Source organism: Hypanus sabinus, chromosome 31, assembly GCF_030144855.1.
Source record: "Hypanus sabinus isolate sHypSab1 chromosome 31, sHypSab1.hap1, whole genome shotgun sequence".
Classification (NCBI taxonomy): domain Eukaryota; kingdom Metazoa; phylum Chordata; class Chondrichthyes; order Myliobatiformes; family Dasyatidae; genus Hypanus; species Hypanus sabinus.
The window spans coordinates 32,259,059-32,279,719 of NC_082736.1; the positions used below are offsets into that span (position 1 = coordinate 32,259,059).

Below are 20,661 nucleotides of genomic sequence, written 5' to 3' on the forward strand. Positions count from 1 at the left end.
ATGTGCTGATTGATTCAACGACCAACACAACCTGCGGAAACCAGAGCACCCGGAGGAAACCCACGCAGTCACAGGGAGAACATACAAAAACTCCTTCCAGGCAGTGGCGGGAATTGAACCTGGGTCACTCGTACTGTAAATCGTTACGCTAACTGCTACACTACTGCGCCAGCACTGAATTCGTCCTCAATTACAGGACCAGCCATGTAATTAAGATGGGATTGGAACGAACTGCAGATGTCAGAAGTCCGACAAAGTTCTAAAATCTCAGGTTGTGTAGCGACCATACAAAAACGCTAACAAATCAGATCTGGACCCTTCATCAGAGCTAGCACGTGACGCAGGATGGATTCCAGTGTTTTTAATTCAAGATTGTTTCGGAAGTCAAGAAACATAAAGCTTGTGTTAGGGCATGTTTTAATAAACACTAATAGAACAAAGAATTGGAAACGGAGAAGCAGAGGAATGGTAGGGAAAGAAGCAGCAAAGACTAAAGATGGCAGGCCAATTTGTAGATAAGAGTCAGCCAATCGGATAGCCATTATTCAAATAATGCTAGGAAACATACCATGGCAGGCCAATTTGTAAATAAGAGTCAGCCAATCGGATAGCCATTATTCAAATAATGCTAGGAAACATACCAAACAGTTACATGTATATTGTGCCTATAAAAAGTATTCATCCCTATTGAAAGTTTTCATGTTTTATTGAATCGCAATAGATTTAATTTGGCTTGGCACTGATCAGGAGAAATTACTCTTTCGTGTCAAAGTGAAAGCAGATCTCTACAAAGTGTTCTAAATTAATTTCAGATATAAAACACAAATAATTGATCGCATAAGTATTCACCCCCCCCCCCCCCAATATGACACACCAAATCGTTGCTCGTGTAACCAATTGGTTTTAGAATTCACATCACATTAGTTAAATAGAGATCTGTTTTTGGGGACCTGTGTGCAGTTGATGTGTTTCAATTGATTATAGTAAAAGTACACCCGTACCTGGAAGGTCCAACTGCTTGTGAGTCAGTATCCTGGGAAAAACTACACCATGAAGACAAAAGACAACTCCAAGCAACTTTGTGAAAAGGTTATTGAAAAGCACAAGATAGGAGATTGATACAAGAACGTTTCCAAGTCACTGAATATCCCTTGGAGAACAGTTAAGTCAATCATTGAGAAATGGAAAGAATATGGCACAGCTGTAAATCTGCCGAGAGCAGGATGCCCTCAAAAACTGAGTGATCGTGCAAGAAGGGGATGAGTGAAGGAGGCCACCGAGAGACCTATGACAACTCTAGAGAGAGTTACAAGCCTCAGTGGCTGAGATGGGAGACTCTGCGCATACAACAACTGCTGCCCGGGTGCTTCAACAGTCACAGCTCTATGGGAGGGTGGCAAAGAGAAAGCCACTGTTGGAAAAAACTCACATGATATCTCAGCGAGAGTTTGCCAGAAGGCATGTGGGAGACTCTGAAGTCAACTGAAAGGTTCTACGGTCTGAAGAAACCATAGCTGAGCTTTTTGGCTATCGGACTAAATGCTGAGTTTGGCGTAAGCCAAACTCCACACATCACCAAAAACACACCATCCCTACCGTGAAGCACGGTGGCGGCTGCATCACAGTGTAGCAGGCCCTGGAAGGTTTGTGAAGGTAGAGGGTAAAATGAATGCCGGAAAATACAGGGAGATCCGGGAAGAAAACCTGATGCAGTCTACAAGAGAACTGGGACTTGAAAGATTTATTTTCCAGCAATACAATGACCCCCAAGCGTAAAGCCAAAGTTACACAGGAATGGCTAAACAACAACTAAGTTAATGTCCTGGAGTGGCCAATTCTGAGTCCCGACCTCAATCCAATTGAGAATTGGGGTACAGTACCGGTGGGGATGGGTCCGTCGCTGTTTAACACCGGGGTACAGTACTAGTGGGGACAGGTCCGTCACTGTGACACTGGGGTACGGTACCGGTGGGGTTGGGTCTGTCACTGTATAACACTGGAGTACGGTACCGGTGGGGATGGGTCCGTCACTGTGTGACACCGGGGTACGGTACTGGTGGGGACAGGTCCGTCACTGTGACACTGGGGTACAGTACTAGTGGGGACAGGTCCGTCACTGTATAACACTGGAGTACGGTACCGGTGGGGATGGGTCTTTCATGGTATAACACCGGGGTACGGGACCGCTGGGAACGGGTCTGACACTGTATAACACTGAGATACTGGTCCGTCACTGTAAATCTGGGGACTGGTCTGCATTTCCAGTGAGAACTAATCTGCCGTGGGACAAATCAAAGGGAACACAGTAGTCCCGGTTAAAACATCACACCGGCTAAGCATACGCCAAACTTGCAAACTGCTGCCAAGGGGAAAAGCAGATTCTATCAGTCTCAACATGTGTGTCTAGCTCTCTGAATTTCAAGCTGTCAATATTTGTTCTGTAAGACTAGAAATTTCCTCGGGCTTGCCAGTATTGTTTTGGTTACAAACTATGTGGAACACTGGAATTACGAAAACGGATAAACACGTCATCGGGCAGGATTTCATCTGTGTTATGTATCTGTTCTTATTTTGTAGTGTGTCAGACCTCGAAGTTGTGTTTTATATTTGTAAATAATTCAAATCACTTTGTAGGGGTTTGTTTTCCCTCCCGCACTAAAGAGTTTATTCCTGTTGGCCAGTGTAGATTCCTCCAGAGCTGACTGACCCCCCCCCCCACCTATGCTAGGGCAGGCATGTCCCCATCTCATCGGGGTACAAGGCTGCCAACTACCCTCACCCGGTTTAGCCCACCTGTCGAAGTGGTGTGGCCACTGTAGGTACTTAGCCCTCCCTTGACACCCTGTACTCACGTGTAGTTACATAACATAGAAGCTGACATTAAAACTACAGAGATCTCACTTATCTAATCCAACACCATAAACAGGATATTTGATCATCTGCCCCTGGTCTGTGAAAAGTAAACATTTAGGGCTATAATGCAGAGGTTTCAGGAAAATAGAATTAAGCTCCTGATTTGATGGGTAGCATTTCTGGAGGGGAATAAACCGAGAGTCTCAGGCCGAGGCCCTCCATCGAGAAAGGTGGAAGGGTGGGGTGAAGTAAGAAGCTGCGAAGTGATAGGCGGAAGAGGTAAAGGGCTGAAGGAGGAGGAAGCTGATAGAGGGGAAAGGGCAGGAGGAGGGGCACTAGAGGGGAATGGAAACGAGAGATGGGGCAGGTTGGGGGAAGAGAAATCATTGTTCATTCCACCAGATGTATTATGAAGCGTTAACCTCGCTGGGGGAAGCAGAGCAGGCCACGGAACGAGTGTAGGACTGGGATGTAAGGATCCTGCCTGAATTGGCATGTGCAATTTACAGCATCTGCAGTGAAAGTGGGATGGGGGGAGGGAGGGAATTACTGGAATTTGGAGAATTCGATGTTCATACCAAGACTACCCAGACGGTATGTGGTGTTGAATTCCAGCCCCATTTTTCCATTATTTTTCTTTTGGCAGTTTTTTCTCCCCATGGTCTTGTGTGGGATTTCTCCTTTGGAGGGTTCTAGGGTGCATCTTGTTTTGTGGGTGCCAGTAAGCCTAATCTCAAGGTTGTGTTCCATATACGTACTTTTGGTAATGAACGCACATCTTCTCAGTGGAATACACATTTCCTCCCGCAGATGAAAGACCTGCCGGGGAGTTTAACTGCTCATTGTAAATTGTCCTGTTATTAAGTTAGTTAATTGGGGTTGTGGTTTCAAGGCTGGAAAGGCATTAATCCTAAATCAATCTAGACCCACATTAGCAATGCAAACCATTTTCAAAACAGACACCACCAGCCTCCACTGGACTTGCAAACATTGGTCCCAACTTTCCCAGTAGATACAGCTTGAGGCTCTGCCACCTGGCCCAATTTTCTGCTTCACCACTATTGACCCCAGGACCATGAGCTCCAAACTCTATTGACATCTCCTTCCAACTAGCCCTCATGCCTCCTGCCCACCGTAGCTGAGTCAGTCTGCAACTGGCTGGCAAAGGAGTTATGATCCAAGTCAACACACCAAACCTTTCCCCAATTAGCCACACAGCTCAGGCCCTTCAGAGGCTGAACTGACCATTGGCACCCAATTCCCTTTTCCCCAAGCACACCTCTCGAATCCCTCAGAATCAAGTCAGTATGATTAAGTCCTGGTGAAGGGTCTTGGCCTGAATCGTCAACAGTGCTTCTCCTTAGATGCTGCCTTGGCCTGCTGTGTTCCACCAGCATTTTTTGTGTGTTTGGATTTCCAGCATCTGTAGATTTCCTCCTGTTGAGTACGGTTTAATAGGCTGCCAATAAGGAACAATTCATACCAATATATCAGACCGCACATATGGAATGCAGGAGGAAAAGCATCCATGGTAGAGTAGCTGATATTTCAAGCTGAAACCCTTCCCATATGCATAGGAAAGTGGGAGGGTTTTGTCAAGAGGGAAAGGTTAAGTCAGTCAGTGGAATGACAGCCCATAGGCATGTACTGTACTGTAATCGGAAAATCTCCCCCCATTCTCCCCACCAACAAACGAGTGCTGTTATCTTCTGCCAACAAGCTGTGGTTCAGGCATGATGTTCAACAGGAATAACATATTATGACACAATGCATTAAGTAATCCTGAGTTTTGCACTGCTGGATTCCTGGAATCCAGAAGATTCCAGAAGAGGCGACTCCCTCGCCTCTAGCCTGTTCTGCTCCACTTTTGACACCTCCCTGTGACTTGGCACACAAAACTTTCGTATACACCAATTAAACGAAATGGGGCCAAAACAGAACGGAAGTGTTAGGTTGATCTTGAAGGTCAAAAGGGGAGCATTTTATCAGGGGCTGAAGGCTGTGTTTGCCCTAAACCCAAACGTGTTGTTGAAACTTCAGCCTCCTCTCCCCCTTCAGATCAGCAGCTCAGGCCATGACCGAAATCCACTGCCCAGTTATTCAGTTTCAATGAAGACAATACAGGGCCCAATGTTTTGAAAATGAAGTCAAATTTATTTCAGTTTAAACACTTTAACAGAAGCCAAATACACTTCACTGCAGGAACAACCTGCAGAAACAGGGTACAGTATTTTGAAGCAGGAGTCCAACAAGGATGGAAAATTGAAATTTGTGCCTGTTGGAGAAAGAAAGTACTATTTAATCATTTAGCAACTGCAAAATGGTCAAAGGCACAGGCATTTGTTCAGAAGCAAACCTCCATTCAAAAGGGCTGCTCGCCTGGGACACTAACATTAGCACGAAATAGTTAAGTCAGAAGAGGTGTGAACAGTTTGAACTATAAACACTGATTATACTGTTCAGCTGAATGCTTTAAGGTGTTTTCTGAGAGGACAGTGTTCGGGGCGAGAACTGGCCTGGGATGCTGGAGCGCACTGAGGAAGTCTGTATGTGATACAGTCAGGTGCTCTGGTTTACTCCCACAGCCTCAGTCTGGGAAACAGTCAGTTTGTCTTTGTGCTACATTATTCGAACAGGGGCTTTCTCATCGGCTGAGACCTGTGAATTATCTACACGCTATAGCAACTGCTCCGTACTGAAACCATCAATTATCTCTAAGCTTTTTCCATTCTGGTTACTGTCCATTTCCAATTTCATTTTCCTAACAACTAACAATTGTGAAGCAGCAAATGTCTCTCTACATAGACTGAGAATGTCGAGTCCCGACAAGGGTCAGAATGACGCTGGCATTGAATGAGGACAGCTCAACACTGAGGACAAAAGAACACACACCACTGTGTATCTAGCACATCGTATCAGGCGTTTTCTTTTGCAGTGGAGGTGAAGGTTGAGAATCAGAAATACCAATCAGCACTAAATCAGTCTGGGGCGGTAGGCTCATCATTTCCCATCAGGCCTTTCACCAGTCCAAACGCCAATGACCCAAGAAGGCAGCCATACTGGGGGGAGGGTGGGCTATCAGTTCAACACTCACACACAATACAGTGCATTAGGGAGAACCAGCTCACCTGAAAGTCACCCATCTTCATTCTGGCCTGGAGAACCCTGCAAGGTACAAGAACACATTACTACGGCTGAAAAGGGCCACCACCGGGACAAGCCGCTGCCCACCGCAGTCCCATCAGACGGTTCTACACGAACTCCCTCTCCTCCTGTCATGCTGAAGGAACCAGAGGGTTCACCCTTTGCAGGTTCTGGCACCTTTCAGCACATCGGACACGGTCTTTCATCCTCAGGACCACCGCACGGCAACACGTCAGGCGTAGGATGGCACAGACTCACCAGGCTGTCAGCCACTTGGCACTAAACCCGGTGGCTCAGCAACTTGGCACCCAGAACCTGTCCCAGTGACAGCAGGCTGGCAAGTGGCCCAAAGAAATTACTCAGGGAACTCAGCACCTTCACGAGGAAATAACTAGTCAATGTTCCGAAAACAAAACCCCTCATTGTGACCCCTGGGACGTTCACTATTCCTCTCTGTGGATGCTGCCCGGACTCTATCCAGCATTTTATTGTTACATTTGTAGAATCCTGCGTTTACCAGAGTGGTGGGTACACCATTGAGGACAAGTCAAAATAAAATCTGTACTGCAGATCAACTGCTATCTCCCCCCGCCCATCCCCTTTGTGCCAACATCCTCCGCTCCCCACCAGCTACCTTCAGTGCGTCACCAACGTGGGCTGCTCGCCACTGGGCACCCGCCGTAAGCGCTCACCTTTCAGGATCTGGGCCGCAGTTTGCTCGAGACAGCGGGAAATGTGGCCGCGCCTGATGTTACTTTAGTGCCACGAACATTGGGTACATTTCAAATGGCGTCACTCACCTGCCTCAGCACCGTTTCTCAGGTAGGAACTCCATCACTCAGCACGAAGTCACTCATGGCCAAGGATCCTACAACCCAGAGAGAAGCAAGAGGCAATGAGAAAGAGCCTGAACTTTCTCCTGTGTCTTGGTAACAGATAAATCTCAAGCTTTCAACCATACTAGGCTAATTGATCACGTGGTATTCGGGTGGCCTCAATAACGTAAAATGCTGAGGTGTACGCCAACCCTAATACCCTTTATCCAACTGCACGACGTTTGAGGTGAAGGGCTTGTAATGTTTGATGTTGGATGACAAAAGTTTAATTGGCCAGCTCAGTAGTTTCCATTGCATGAACGGGAAGGAAGCAGTGGGTGAAGGGAGTGCATCAGCAATACCAATCCATCAGTAATCAGACTGGGGCGGTATGTATGTCATCACATGCAGACACCTTGTTCACCTCTTTAATACGCACTTCCATGCTGCAGAACGAGGGGGCAAGTAAGTAGAAAAACTACAGCACTAAAAGCTCACAGCAGGGTTGGGCAGATTCCACAGAAACGATTTCACTGAGGCGTCTTTGACTTGAAGCCGTTTGACCAGAGGTGCTGATACGTAACGCCAGCTTTTCCAGTTCTCATCACCAAATTATAAACATTCAAGGTGGTTTTAACCAAGGGTTAGGGTTAGCTCCTGTCCTTCGTGTACTAAAGCTGGCAGAACCGCTTCTACTGACTGAAGGGAAAGGCAGGTTGCAGGTTATTAGCACCTTAAAACCAGTCGCAGCTCATCTCCACCCTCTGCCCTCATTGGGAAGACATCGGGAGTAAATGCCGAGGGGAATGGCGCTGGCTGGGGCCCCAGGTTGACTTCAGTGGTGACTGTCAACTCCTGTGACACCACTGGTATCGGAGTCTGCAGTCTGAGTTCAGTAGCTGCTCTGAGAGGGGAGTCAGCTCCCCACGTCCTGCTCCCCAGGCAGTTGTCAAGCCAAACCCACGGTCAGAGACAAACAGGGAAAGTTAAAGGACACAGGACGTTATGTGCATGGGGGTGAGGCACAGAGCTCAAAGTAACCAGGGTCCAATTCCTGCCTCTGTGAGTAAGCTACAGATAAAAAGGCAGTCTTCGACATAGGCTGGTCCTCAAGATCCAGGCTGAATTCCCACCACAGACTACATTATCCTGGTTTGCTCGGGGTGCTCCGGTTCCCTCCCACTTTACAGGAATCCAGGTTTGGGCCAGTGAGTTGTGGACAACAACTCTGTGTTGTTCTGGAAGTGTGGGGACTTGATGTTTAAAGGTAATCTTTAGAACCAACTCACCTACTCCAGTTTGCCATCCCAGCGCATAAGTCCCTGCGGAGAATGAGAAAGCAAAAGCGGGTCACCACACTGGAGCAACTGGGAGAGCCCATGCTACCTCGCCTGGCTCGGTCCCATCAGACAGTTCGACACGAACTCTCTCTCCTCTTGCCAATACTGCAGTCACCAGTGGGTTCGCCTTTGCAGGCTCTGGCTCCGTGCAGCACATCGGAGACAGCGTTTCATCATCCGGACTGAGCCAGTCACAGGCCCTCGCTATTCCTCAACTGGAACCCTGACCCGCATTAGGGGCCTTTGTTACTAAGGGGTTAGAGGAATCCTGTGGGCACAACTTTGTGCCGAGACCCTTGAACCCTCTGGTGTTTGCTACGCTGCTCTGCACTTGATAGCGTCTTCCTTATGTAATCTCCCCTCCAGGTGTTCCAGTATGCCACAACCCTCCCCAAACACACGCTGAGTCTGAAGCCTAGCAGACTTCACCTCACTGATTTCATGGAATGCCATTTTATAACGCTGTTGCATCCAACCGTTCAATTTCAACTTTCTCACTTCTGCAGCTCAACAATTAATTGCTCGTGTCAAAAATACTTCTACATAAACAACTGCTGTGATTTTTAGTGCCTCTAATCCTGGAAACTGCTTAACACTAAGTAAACTGTTTCCTCTAACCATTCTTCCAATAGACGATTCAGATCAGTTTTTCACTTTATGCCTGTGTCTTTCAACTCCATCGCCAGAGAACCTTGTGTAATTTCCCATTTGTGATGTCAGGTCGGTGCTTAAAAAATATTTTGGATTTTGATGTTTCGGTTAACCACCTTTATTTTAATGGGGTTATCTGATTGGTTGACCAACTATAAACTTGAATGTGATGTTTATCATTGGGTTTAAAGGCACTCTGCCAGCTTTGCTTCTCCCTCCCTTCCCTTCACAGCAGTGACAATGCGTCACTGGTTTTCACACCAATGTACAATAAACACACAGCCTGCCTGCCTGGCCCAGGGGCCACCAGCCCAGCGTTGCAGATCCTCTCACTGGCCGTCCACCTCTCCCTGCAAGAACAGTCAGTTGACGCTGCATTTCCAAGCAAGTTGAAGGCAAACAAGACCAGTGATTGCTTTACCCAGCAACAAACTATCTTCAAAGCAAAGCGACACCTATGGTGAACTGGCACAGTTCAACACACTGAAACCAGCCATTAAGATGACCGAACACCATCTCAAAGGTTCTTTGGGGCCTGTTTCTCTAAATTAAACATTACCTAAATAAGACAACTAGCATTACACAGATTTGATCAAGGTATACCCAATTATAGGAAACATGTCAACAAAATAGAGCGAGTACAGAGGAAATTTACTAGAATGTTAGCTGGGTTTCAGCACCTAAGTTACAGAGAAAGGTTGAACAAGTTAGGTCTTTATTCTTTGGAGTGTAGAAGGTTGAGGGGGGACTTGATAGAGATATTTAAAATTATGAGGGGGATAGATAGAGTTGACGTGGATAGGCTTTTTCCATTGAGAGTAGGGAAGATTCAAACAAGAGGACATGAGTTGAGAGCTTCCGGTAGAAGTGGTAGAGGCAGGTTCGGTATTGTCATTTTTAAAAAATTGGATAGGGATATGGACAGGAAAGGAATGGTGGATTATGGGCTGAGTGCAGGTCGGTGTGACTAGGTGAGTAAACGTTCGGCATGGATTAGAAGGGCCGCGATGGCCTGTTTCCGTGCTGTAATTGTAACATGATTACAATATGTAAGGTTTATACACCAAAGCTTTCATTTATTTACACCCAGATTTCCTCAAGTCTTTAAGCACTAAGATATATTGTTTCAAAACATCATAGGATATATAGATCTTTCCTTGTATGTTGAATTGTTTTTTTACTTTCTAACTTGAAAGCTCGCTTTAGTTTTATATAATTCTCTATATATACACACACAATTTTTTAAGTTAGGTATTGAAATCTATATATACAGCTGTTCAGTGCCCCCTAGTGGTTACATTGTGTATTTGCAGTTGTTCAGTGATTCCAACGGCCATCTGCTCTTTGCTCATTGTCTATCTACAAATTTCCATGAAATGTTCTTTTGTGGCGTAAAATACATGAAAGCATAAGCTCGCCAGCATTTCAGACTTAAGTCCTTATTCTGACAGCCATTGGGACTGGTAGCAAGGTTAAACGTGGAAGAAATAACTGAAGCAAATGGCTCGCGAACACTAAATAGCAGCCACTATTCTATACCCGACCTCCCACATAAAATGTCTACAACAGGTACTGCACCTACCTGATCGACCCAGAAGATGCCAGCATCAGTCACACCTGTCAATAGACAGCAAGCAGTCAGCAGGCAGCTTTAAACTCCCCTGGAGAAGCACTCAGTTTGTGCTGCATCAGATTTTTATTACACATCAGGATATTCAGCCGAACGAGATCCCATTAGTAGAAATCATCATGTTAGAGCAGCCGGGATGGATAATTATTTACCACCTTTAGCATCTCACTTTCCCTGGCTCTATATCTATAGACATTGAACAATCCCAGATGTAATTCCACTCTAACTTTGAAATATCCCAGGGGCTCCCAACCCTTTTTATGTCATTAACCAGAGGCCCCTGCAGTACAGCTTCTAGAGAGGAGTATTACATTCAAACCTGGGAAGCGAAGTGGAGATCAAGAGTTGGCAGGGTGGTGAAGGTGGCATGGGATGTGTTAGCGGACTTGGTTCAAGAGCAACTCTATAGGCCTCCGGTTAGACCACATTCCAGTATGTGTCCAGTTCTGGTCACCTCATTACGAGGAGGATGAGGAAGCTTTAGACTAATTTTAGAGGGTGTAGATTTACATGAACAGACATGTCTTATGAGGATAAACTGGGTAAGGCAGACACTTCTCCCCAGGCCAATGAGTGAATAATTTGTACAGTGGATGAAGGATAGTAGTGGAACTTTAGTTTTCCAGAGAATGGTGTGTTTATGTAACATTGTCAGGGTGACTGGAGAAGCATTTGGTATGGTAGAAAAATTGAGGGTTATGTACCAAGCAAGGGTTAGACTGAATACCAAAAAGGTCAGCAAAACACTGGACTACAGGGCCCACGCTGCTGCAGTGTTTAACGTTCTTATAAGAGGTGATCTATATACAATGCAAAGCAGCTATACTCATGCACGTTAACCACTGTCCCTCACTACCCCATGTAGGTTTCCACAATGAGCTCAACTCCACTCCCACACCCGGTCTACGGCAGAGGCAAAGACGGAGATTAACGTCCCACTCACCACATCCAAGGCAGATCCGCTGCAGCTTCTAGACTCCTGGGCATCCTCTCAAATAAAAAGGAGGAAAAGAGGTCATCAACTTGATCTACTGGGGGTTGTGAAAGCCCGCAGCAAAGCCGAGAGTCGTTCAGGGTGTTCAATCTTTTCACACGGGGTCAAAGTGAGCTAAGGTTGATCATCACCAAGACTCCAGCATTTTGGAAAGCGAGTGGTGTCACTGCGGAGACCAGACCCGTCAACACCAGCCGCAAGAACCCGTACAGAGATCATACCAACCATCCCAACGGCACATTAAGGGCAGCTCAACTATCTAGAGCAGAGACGTTACTAAGGGCGATTGAACAATGATGGAAGCATCCAGCTTGAAGCAACCCCTTGATTCAGGCCAACCTACCTAGTATTTTGTCACACTGAAAGACATACGGAAGTGAAGTGGCGCAATAGGCATTCACTTTACAGCACTGGCGATCTCTGAGGGTTTTAGTTGGCAATGAGGTTGTACTTTCCACTGGTGCTCCCATCCCCTCCCGTATTCCAAAGACATACGGGTTAGGGTCACCGATTTGTGAGCATGCTGTACCAGCGCCAGAAATGAGACGACACCCGTGAGCACAAACCCTTGGACTTGACTGTGAAGCTAACCTTCATTCAAGGATTAATTTTCCAGATTTCCTTATCCTTAGTGCCCTGGGGTATATTGCTCGTCGAAGTTGAGAGGATTGAAATCAGGAAGGAGAAATAAAAGTAATATGCTTCCAACAAACAATGCAGCCCCCAAGTTTTAAAAGATACTTACCCATCTCTCACGTCAGGAATGCATCAGTTTCATTACCTAAAAAGAACACAGAAGACTTGGTTAATTATCATCTCTGCTGTCCAAACCAGCCAGCAGGTAAGTGAAACAGGTTGCACCCATGGATTAGTCTTTTTTGACATGGACTTGAGAATTTAATGTGATTGGCCATGGCCTATCCAAAATTAAGAGGGAAAAGAACCACTGGAGTGGTTGGGAATGGGGCAACAGCATCACACCGAGAGCAGTTTCCTTCCAAAGTACCACACAACTCGGATCAAACCAAGTTGTGCAAACGTGCCAGAACCCAAAATATTATCACTGACATGTCGTGAAATGTGTTCTGTGGCAGTACAATAAAGATTACTGTAAGTGCGAAGTAGAGGCATTGTTCATGGACTGTTCAGAAATCTGATAGATCGGAACATTTGAGAGGGAGATTTCAGGCTCCCAGAGGTGGTAGTGGAGGGGCCTTTCTTCTCGAGGCACTACCTACGATACTGAGGCTAGTCCCTCAAGCCTGTCAAAGCAAGCCAATGGAGAACGAAGGGGCCTATTGTTTGTGGTGGTCGGGGAGCAGGTCTACTCACCGTCAAGGCAACTGTCCTGCATATCAAATAGGATCTGAAAAGAGGAGATATTACATTGAGTTCTGGAAAGGTAGCGTCACCAACCTAGGCGCTCCAGGGCAGCTGGTTTGATCAGGGCTTTGGTAACAAACAGCTTCACCCGACAGAGCTGTCGTCTGCTGATTAATTGTCATCCTTTCAAACCATAGAGGCAGAGCGGACAAGTTAACAATTATCTCCCAAACCCAGATTATTTATTATGCACACAATGAGCCCAGCAGGTACCCAATTTAACCCAAGCCCAATACAATTTACAATGTCCAATTAACCCGTGCTGGCTGGCATGTGTTTGGACGGTCAGAGACTGGAGCGCCTGGAGGAAACATGGAGAACGTGCAAACTCTTTACAGGCAGCGGTGGGAATAATAGATCTCCAGATTTGGCCACTAAAATAGCAGCAAGAAATTCTTGATCGAGGAAGGGAAGAAAGAATCCCTAAGAAAGATTGTGCTAATGCTGCAGATTCATAGCCGCACACAAAATCCTGGAGGAACTCAGGTCAGGTGGCCAAGGGGAATAAAGAGTTGACAATTTTTTGGCCAGAACACGATGAAGGGGCTGCGAGTTCCTCCAGCATTTTGTTCATTGGGATGGCTTTCTGCCAGGCAACTTGAGGACAAGGGAGGCCCAGCCAAGCCACGTAGAAATTCCTTCTAATTAGTAATCTCTCCAATTCAGAGTGAGAATGCTGGAGGCTAGAAAATTGGGTTTACAATGGGGATTCACTCTAGTACCAAGTGATTAAGGGCACAAGGAGCTGGGTGGTTTGGGACTGAGACCAGCACGGTTCAGGCACAATCATAGCGAAAGGGAACAAGTGCTGGTCAGCTGGAGTAGTCGCATCACAGACACACAAAACGCTGGAAGGACGGGGAGTTGACCTTTGAGGACGATGCCCTTCAATGAATGGGTAGAAGCCAGACTGAGGTGCAGGTAGGAGAGGAGTGCAAGTCAGGTGATGGGGAAAGCAAGGTGGGGAGGGGGGAGCGAAGGCATTGGGTGGAAAAGGTGAAGGGGCTGAAAAAGGAATGTGATAGTAGAGCTGAGAAAGGGAAAGAAGAACGGCACCAAGAAGGGGAGGCGATAGCCATATGAGAAACGGTAAGAGGGCAACTTGAGGTACTAGAAGAGCAGAGGGAGGGAAGGTGGAGAGAAAGTGACGCTCATGCCCATCAAAGTGGAGGCAAGCCAGACGGAATGTGAGGTGCTGTTCCTTCAACCTGAGAGTGGCCTCATCGTGGCGGCAGACTTACACCGCTGGCTCTGATTCAGCATTCATTCGACAATAAAACAACCGGGTTTATTCTGACCCACTCCCTCAGCTCAAGGTACTCCCTTGAAACAAATGGCGCGGATTGCTTTTGAGAGTAGTGAAGAGCAAGTGGCCAAATGGACATTGTATTCACTAAAAATCTCAAAACAATTTTACAGTGGCCCCGCCCCCCAAGAGTTATTCTACAATTCTGAAGACAGGCAGAAAATGAGGTGTTTACTCACTGGTATTTCCAGCTTCATCACGAGCTCCTGCAGGCAAGGCACCCTACATAAGATAAGACACTTAGTACCAAGTGAATGAGCGTACAAGAGCATTTGAAGGTCAATTAGTAGCTCCGTAACAAACATCCTGATTTCTTCAGCACCGGCAGTCGTACAAACTAGACTATTCCGGAATCATCTGAGGCAATAAAGAGCACTTCAGTACTAAGCACCGGGACATAATGTAATTTGAAATGCTTGTCTTTACATAACTACACCTAATTGCTCAGTGTGTGTATTCGAGTGGTTGCAGTTATTACAGACAGACACTTCATTTATCCCGAGGGAAATTGGGTTTCATTACAGCCTCACCAACCAAGAATAGTGAAGAAATATAGCAATATAAAACCATAATTAATAATGAGTTAATCATGCCAAGTGGAAATAAGTCTGGGACCAGCCTATTGGCACAGGGTGTCTGACACTCCGAGGGAGTTGTAAAGTTTGATGGCCACAGGTAGGAACAACTTCCTATGACGCTCAGTGTTATGTTAGAATGGGGCGGGGGAGATTTGGTTGACTCAAGTAATTAGTGCTAGTCTAAAATCTTCATTTGTTACTGACAATTATATACGGTGACTGAATGCGTGTCCGTAAAGAGACACAAGGCATAGGAGTGTCTGCACACAGGGTGGAGGTTGTGGGTTGAGTGGGTGAAGGCGTTGCTGCTTGTGTTGTTGAATCTGGTGGTGCTGTTGTGGTTGCTACAGCCTCCTCCCTGATGGGAATGGGACAAACAGTCCATGAACGGTGGGTGGGATCCTTCACGATGTTGTCTTTCTGCATAGGGATGCACTGGGTTGCTTTGCAGAGCCAAGCCAGGCACCACTGTGCAACTGCCACACAGAATAGCCCTTCCGGTCTTTCAGACCTGTGGCCTTATAGTGATGCTCTCCACTCCTACACGGATTTCTAGCAAAGATCGTATCGCAAAATAGCATTTAACCCCACCCATCTTTGACAATATCCTACCTTGTAAGAATTGGAGCATAGAGGCCACGTCTGGGTACAGAACCTGACGGGGGAGAAATGGAAGCGTTAAAGCCCGAGGCGGCCAGCAATCAAACTGCAAAACCCAGAGTCCACTGCTGTTCTCAGCACCGGTTATCAATCAAATCGATTCAGACTTATGCTTGTCTATGTTTGATCATCATGTGAACAGCGAGCAGGGAGACCAGTGCAGCAAAGCACAAGGACAAGAGGCCAGAACCCAAGGGGCCCACATGTCCCTTCCCCTCACAAGGGCAGGGGTGAGCAGATTCATAAGGCAGAGAAGAATTAGTTCAAATTAAGACACTGTTTTGGAATTTACTAGACAGTACTCACCTCTACAAAACAGGAATGGAGCAAACAGACCTGTAAATAAATAAAATAATGCTCAACACCATTGGGAAAAATAAAGAGCAGGCACTGTTTTTCTCCTGTTAACTTTCCTCATTTAGTGCTACTCAGTAAGAAGGTTTCTGCAAGTGTTGCAGCAAGAGAGAATTCATGCTGGTCATCTTTGTAGCACTGGTCAGCTGAATACAGTCCCTATTCCCACATTAATAACTACAAACTGAGGAACGTTATGTTGGAATTCTACAAGACGTTGTTGAGGCCTAATTCGGTGTTGGTTACCTACCTAAAGGAAAGGTGCAAGTAAGGTTGAAATTTACAAGGATGCTGCCGGCTGTGGAGCACCTGAGTTATAAGGAATAATTGATTAGGTTATGAATTTATTCCTTGGTATATGGAAGATTACGGGGAAGTTTGGGAGATATATAAACTAATATGGGCAAATGCAAGCAGGCTTTTTCCATTTAGGTTGCGTGGGACGTGGGTTGCGAGGTCACGGGTTAAAGGTGAGAGGTGAGAAGTTTAAGGAGAACACGGGAGGGGGGGATTTCTTCACAGGAGGTGGGAGTGTGGAACGAGCTTCAGTGCAAGTGGTGCATACAGACTCGATTTCAAGTTCGGATAGGTTTGTTGATGGTCCAGGTGGTCAATATGTTTTAGCACAAATTGGATGGGCCAAAGGGTCTGTTTCTGCACTTTGATCCTTGACCAAGGCAGGAAAGGATACAGGGAGAAGGCAGGAGACTGGGGCTGGGGGGGAAATAAATCAAATTATTCATAGAGTATCTTGTCACCGCATTGAAGTACTAATAAAAGTAATGTCTGTATAAATGTGTTCATCCTGTTGTGCATTTTTGTGCTTTCTCAAATCCAGAGTAGCCTTGTGTACTGTACAGCTGCTGTATCAAACCAATTTCAATAGACCATACATGCAGGAGTCGGCCATTCAGCCCTTTGAGCAAACATCGCCATTCACTGTGATCATCCACAATCAGTACCCCGTTCCTGCCTCCCCCCAATCGTGAGCCTTGTGTACTGGAACTTGTATCCAGTCTACTCCAGACTATTTACTAGTCCAGGGTTTTTTTTAACGCCACAGACCTCTATCGTTTAACCGAGGGGTCAGTGACCACAGGGTAGGTCTGGTCCCTTACTGCATAGTCCTCATCACTTCCACATAATGGTCCAAATTTCTCTAAAGGTTGAAAACATACAATTCCACAGTATACTTTTCCTGCAGATGGCCAGCCCTGCACCCACAGCACTCCAATGTAACTCCTGTCATCAATAGTTAATGATTTATGAAGTCCCAACTTCTCCATGCCCTGTACCCCACTAAATCCAATCACCAGTTTGACGTGCAGATGAACGTACAGGAGTAGGGACTCCCCACCCTGGGGTGCAGGGATAAACTTACTGTAGGGGCATAAGCTCATGGCAGAACCGATGAGAGCCCCCTATTAAATACCAGGAGAGGAGTCTGCCCACCCCCATCAGACCAAACAACACACACACACAAAATGCTGGTGGAACAGAGCAGGCCAGACAGCATCTGTAAGGAGAAGCACTGTCGATGTTTTGGGCCGAGACCCTCCTGTCCTCTTAGCGAAATGTAATTAGCATTTGAGGCGTATATTAAGAGCTATGGTTTTATTTAATGCTCCATAGCCTGACAGAGAGTGGGGATACCCATATCAACCCAATAACCTCCCACTGGAATTTTAATTCGATTATCCAAGTAACCTTGGATTACTTGGTAAAAGGTCTTACCTGCTTCAACATTCCCCTCTCAGGCCGCACCTAAAATTGAAAACAAATCAGAAGTCAATTCATACTGCAGGGATGATATCCAAACAAAAATAAAAGTACACATTATACATAAGGAAGAAAAACGATTTTCAAGTCTTTTCCAGGATTATAGGCAATTTGTCAGAGCAGGAGAAAGTTTTAGTCACGTGTCTCGGCACCAATTTCTCGGGACTTTTTAAAGAAAAAAGTGCCAACTGAGCTTTAACTGCAAAATTAAGACTTTTAAGTGGGTGCAAGTCAAGCCACCCTCAGGGGCAGTTTCCACTTTAAATAGCTTTCCAACCACCACCCCTCCCCCAAAAAAGCAAGTAAAACTTTACCCCCCCCGACTTTTAAAACTCTCGTCTCAGAACCGTTAAGATCGTAATCACGGACATCAGTACAGGTCTGTGAAAAAGCTCATCATGGAGAGAGAGAGAGGAGGGGATTTAAAACCCATCGGAGGGCACAGGGCAGCAGGCCGTCCGGGGGCAGATCGCCCGAGAGGGGCGGATGGCGGCGGATTGCCCCCTCTAGGCCCCGACCTCCACTCACCTCCACCGACCGCAACAAAATGGCCGCGCGGCCGCCGGCCGGGCCTTTTATAGCCCCGCCGCGGTGCATTCCGGGTAACCGCCCTTCCCGCGCAGGGGGGAGGGGTGGATGCATCTCTTCTTTAAATAGCGCACCTTTATAAACTTATTTCGCAAACGATTAATACTCCTTTCCCCCCCCCACCACCACCACCACCACCACCCCGAAAAATCTTTGAGGGCGATTTTTAAAATCTTCAGAAGGCGATCACTTCCGGTTACTTGTTTATTTTTGGCGCGCACACGCGGCGCCCTTTGTGTTAAGGGATCTGATTTTGGCTTTAATATCGCCGGCAGCAGTAGAATGCAATACGTGATAAATGTAGAAAGGGAAAATTGTTGCAGTAATTGTTTAGGTGTCTTAAATAGTTAAAATCAGCAGTGCAAAGCCCCTCCCACCGTACCAGCGCTCCAGCCAATCAGAATGCTCTCTTATGGTACATTGGCAGAACTTTGTAGTGTGTTTTAGTTGACAGACCAAATCTTGTCAAACTCCGGATGAAATATAGCCGCTGTCTTGCCTTCTTTGTAGCTGCATCAACATGTTGGGACCAGGTTAGATCTTCAGAGATCTTGACACCCAGGAACTTGAAACTGCTCACTCTCTCCACCTCTGATCCCTCTGTGAGGATTGGTGTGTGTTCCCTCGTCTTACCCTTCCTGAAGTCCACAATCAGCTCTTTGGTCTTATTGACGTTGAGCACCAGGTTGTTGCTGCGACACCCACCCCACCAGCTGGTATATCTCACTCCTGCATCTGAGATTCTGCCAACAATGGTTGAATCGCCATAAATGGCATTTGGGCTATGCCTAGCCACATAATAATGGGTATTGTATATAGCTAAACACATTTATGGAAGACTATTGTTGATTGAGAGTGGGAAGGGGAAAGGGAAAGAGGCATCAGAGAGACATTCTGTAATGATCAATAAACCAATTGTTTGGAATCAAATGGCCTTCCTTGCCTGGTGTCTCAGGTCTGGGTGTGTCTGCACACCCACATGACCCCTGGCACTCTTCCCTGTCATCGGTCCCACACCCCTCCCGTCGTCTCCACACTTGTCATTCCCACCATCCTTTGCTCCCGGCAGATTAAAAAAAATATAATCACCTTATATTTGGCTGGCACATGTACTAGGAAACAGCAAAAAACTTGTCTTACATACTGTTGCTTGTTTGTTTGTTATTTGCATTTGTGTTTATTTCAGTCCTTACATCCAAGGGAGCAAAAATCTTTATGTTGCGCCTCCGTCGCTATTTACAAGCAATAAAGATGGGAAGGGTGGAGGATAGTGCCCAAACGCTAAAGTTGTAAACATAATTGCACAGTCGGATGCAAAATTAGATCAATGTACAGTCAGATATTCAATCAGATTGATGTACAGTCAAATACACAATTAGATCAATGTACAGTCAGATATTCAATCAGATTGATGTACAGTCAGATACACAATTAGATCAATGTACAGTCAGATATTCAATCAGATCGATGTACAGTCAGATACACAATTAAATCAATGTACAGTCAGATACACAATTAAATCAATGTACAGTCAGATACTCAATCAGATTGATGTACAGTCAGATACACAACTAGATCAATGTACAGTCAGATACTCAATCAGATTGATGTACAGTCAGATACACAATTAGATCAATGTACAGTCAGATACACAATTAGATCAATGTACAGTCAGATATTCAATCAGATCGATGTGTGTTCCTCCCCCTCCCCTGTTTCTCAACAATTTAAAACAGATTCGAACTCTTTCCTGCAATTTTTGTAGAATGATCTGTAAGTACAGCAGGAAACAGGTGTGTTGATCTAGCAACTATTGACTACCCATTTGGACTAGTAGTAAATTCATTCATTTGGAAGGACAAACCAGAAGACTGAGTACAGGATTAATGGTCAGTTACTTAAGAGTGTGGATGAACAAAGGGACCTTGGGGTTCAAATGCATTCATCCCTCAAAGTCGCTGCTCAGGTTGATAGGGTAGTTAAGAAGGCCTATGGGATGCTAGGCTTCATTAACAGGGGGACTGAGTTCAAGAGTAGAGAGGTTATGCTGCGACTCTACAAATCTCTGGTGAGACCGCACGAGTATCGTGTTCAATTCTGGTCCCCTCATTAAAGGAAGGATGTGGAAGCTATAGAGAGGGTGCAGAGGAGATTTACCAGGATGTTGCCTGGTTTGGAGAACAAGTCACATGAAGCAAGGTTAGCAGAGCTGGGACTTTTCTCTTTGGAGCGTAGAAGAATGAGAGGGGACTTGATAGAGGTCTACAAGATTATGAGAGGCATAGATAGGGTGGATAGTCAGTACCTGTTTCCCAGGGAACCAATAGCAAACACAAGAGGGCATGGGTACAAAATTAAGGGAGGGAAGTTTAGGGGAGACATCGGGGTAAGTTTTTTTACACAGAGGGTTGTGAGTGCCTGGAATGACTTGCCAGGGATGGTGGTGGAGGCTAAAACATTAGGGGTATTTAAGAACCTCTTGGACAGGCACATGGATGAAAGAAAAATGGAGGGTAATGGGGTAGTGTGGGTTTAGTACTTTTTTTAAGGATTATATGGGTTGGCACAACATGGAGGGCTGAAGGG

The 20,661-nt window shown here is 46.0% G+C and overlaps 1 long non-coding RNA gene and 3 other non-coding genes across 4 annotated transcripts; all 4 read right to left on the bottom strand.

Annotated features, from left to right (window-relative positions):
• Positions 1 to 4,986: 4,986 nt before the first annotated feature.
• On the bottom strand, positions 4,987 to 17,560 carry LOC132384050 (uncharacterized). The gene is made up of 12 exons (XR_009508835.1): positions 17,443 to 17,560; positions 15,661 to 15,690; positions 15,307 to 15,349; positions 14,296 to 14,338; positions 12,760 to 12,793; positions 12,173 to 12,208; positions 11,377 to 11,423; positions 10,386 to 10,420; positions 8,102 to 8,134; positions 6,798 to 6,865; positions 5,982 to 6,018; positions 4,987 to 5,128 (listed from the first exon to the last, which is right to left on the bottom strand). It is a non-coding gene; the product is annotated as an uncharacterized LOC132384050 (long non-coding RNA).
• On the bottom strand, positions 5,802 to 5,864 carry LOC132384113 (small nucleolar RNA SNORD31). Its single transcript, XR_009508855.1, has one exon. It is a non-coding gene; the product is annotated as a small nucleolar RNA SNORD31 (small nucleolar RNA).
• Positions 7,159 to 7,224, bottom strand: LOC132384120 (small nucleolar RNA SNORD31). Its single transcript, XR_009508862.1, has one exon. It is a non-coding gene; the product is annotated as a small nucleolar RNA SNORD31 (small nucleolar RNA).
• On the bottom strand, positions 8,213 to 8,334 carry LOC132384114 (small nucleolar RNA SNORD22). The gene has a single exon (XR_009508856.1). It is a non-coding gene; the product is annotated as a small nucleolar RNA SNORD22 (small nucleolar RNA).
• Positions 17,561 to 20,661: the final 3,101 nt, after the last annotated feature.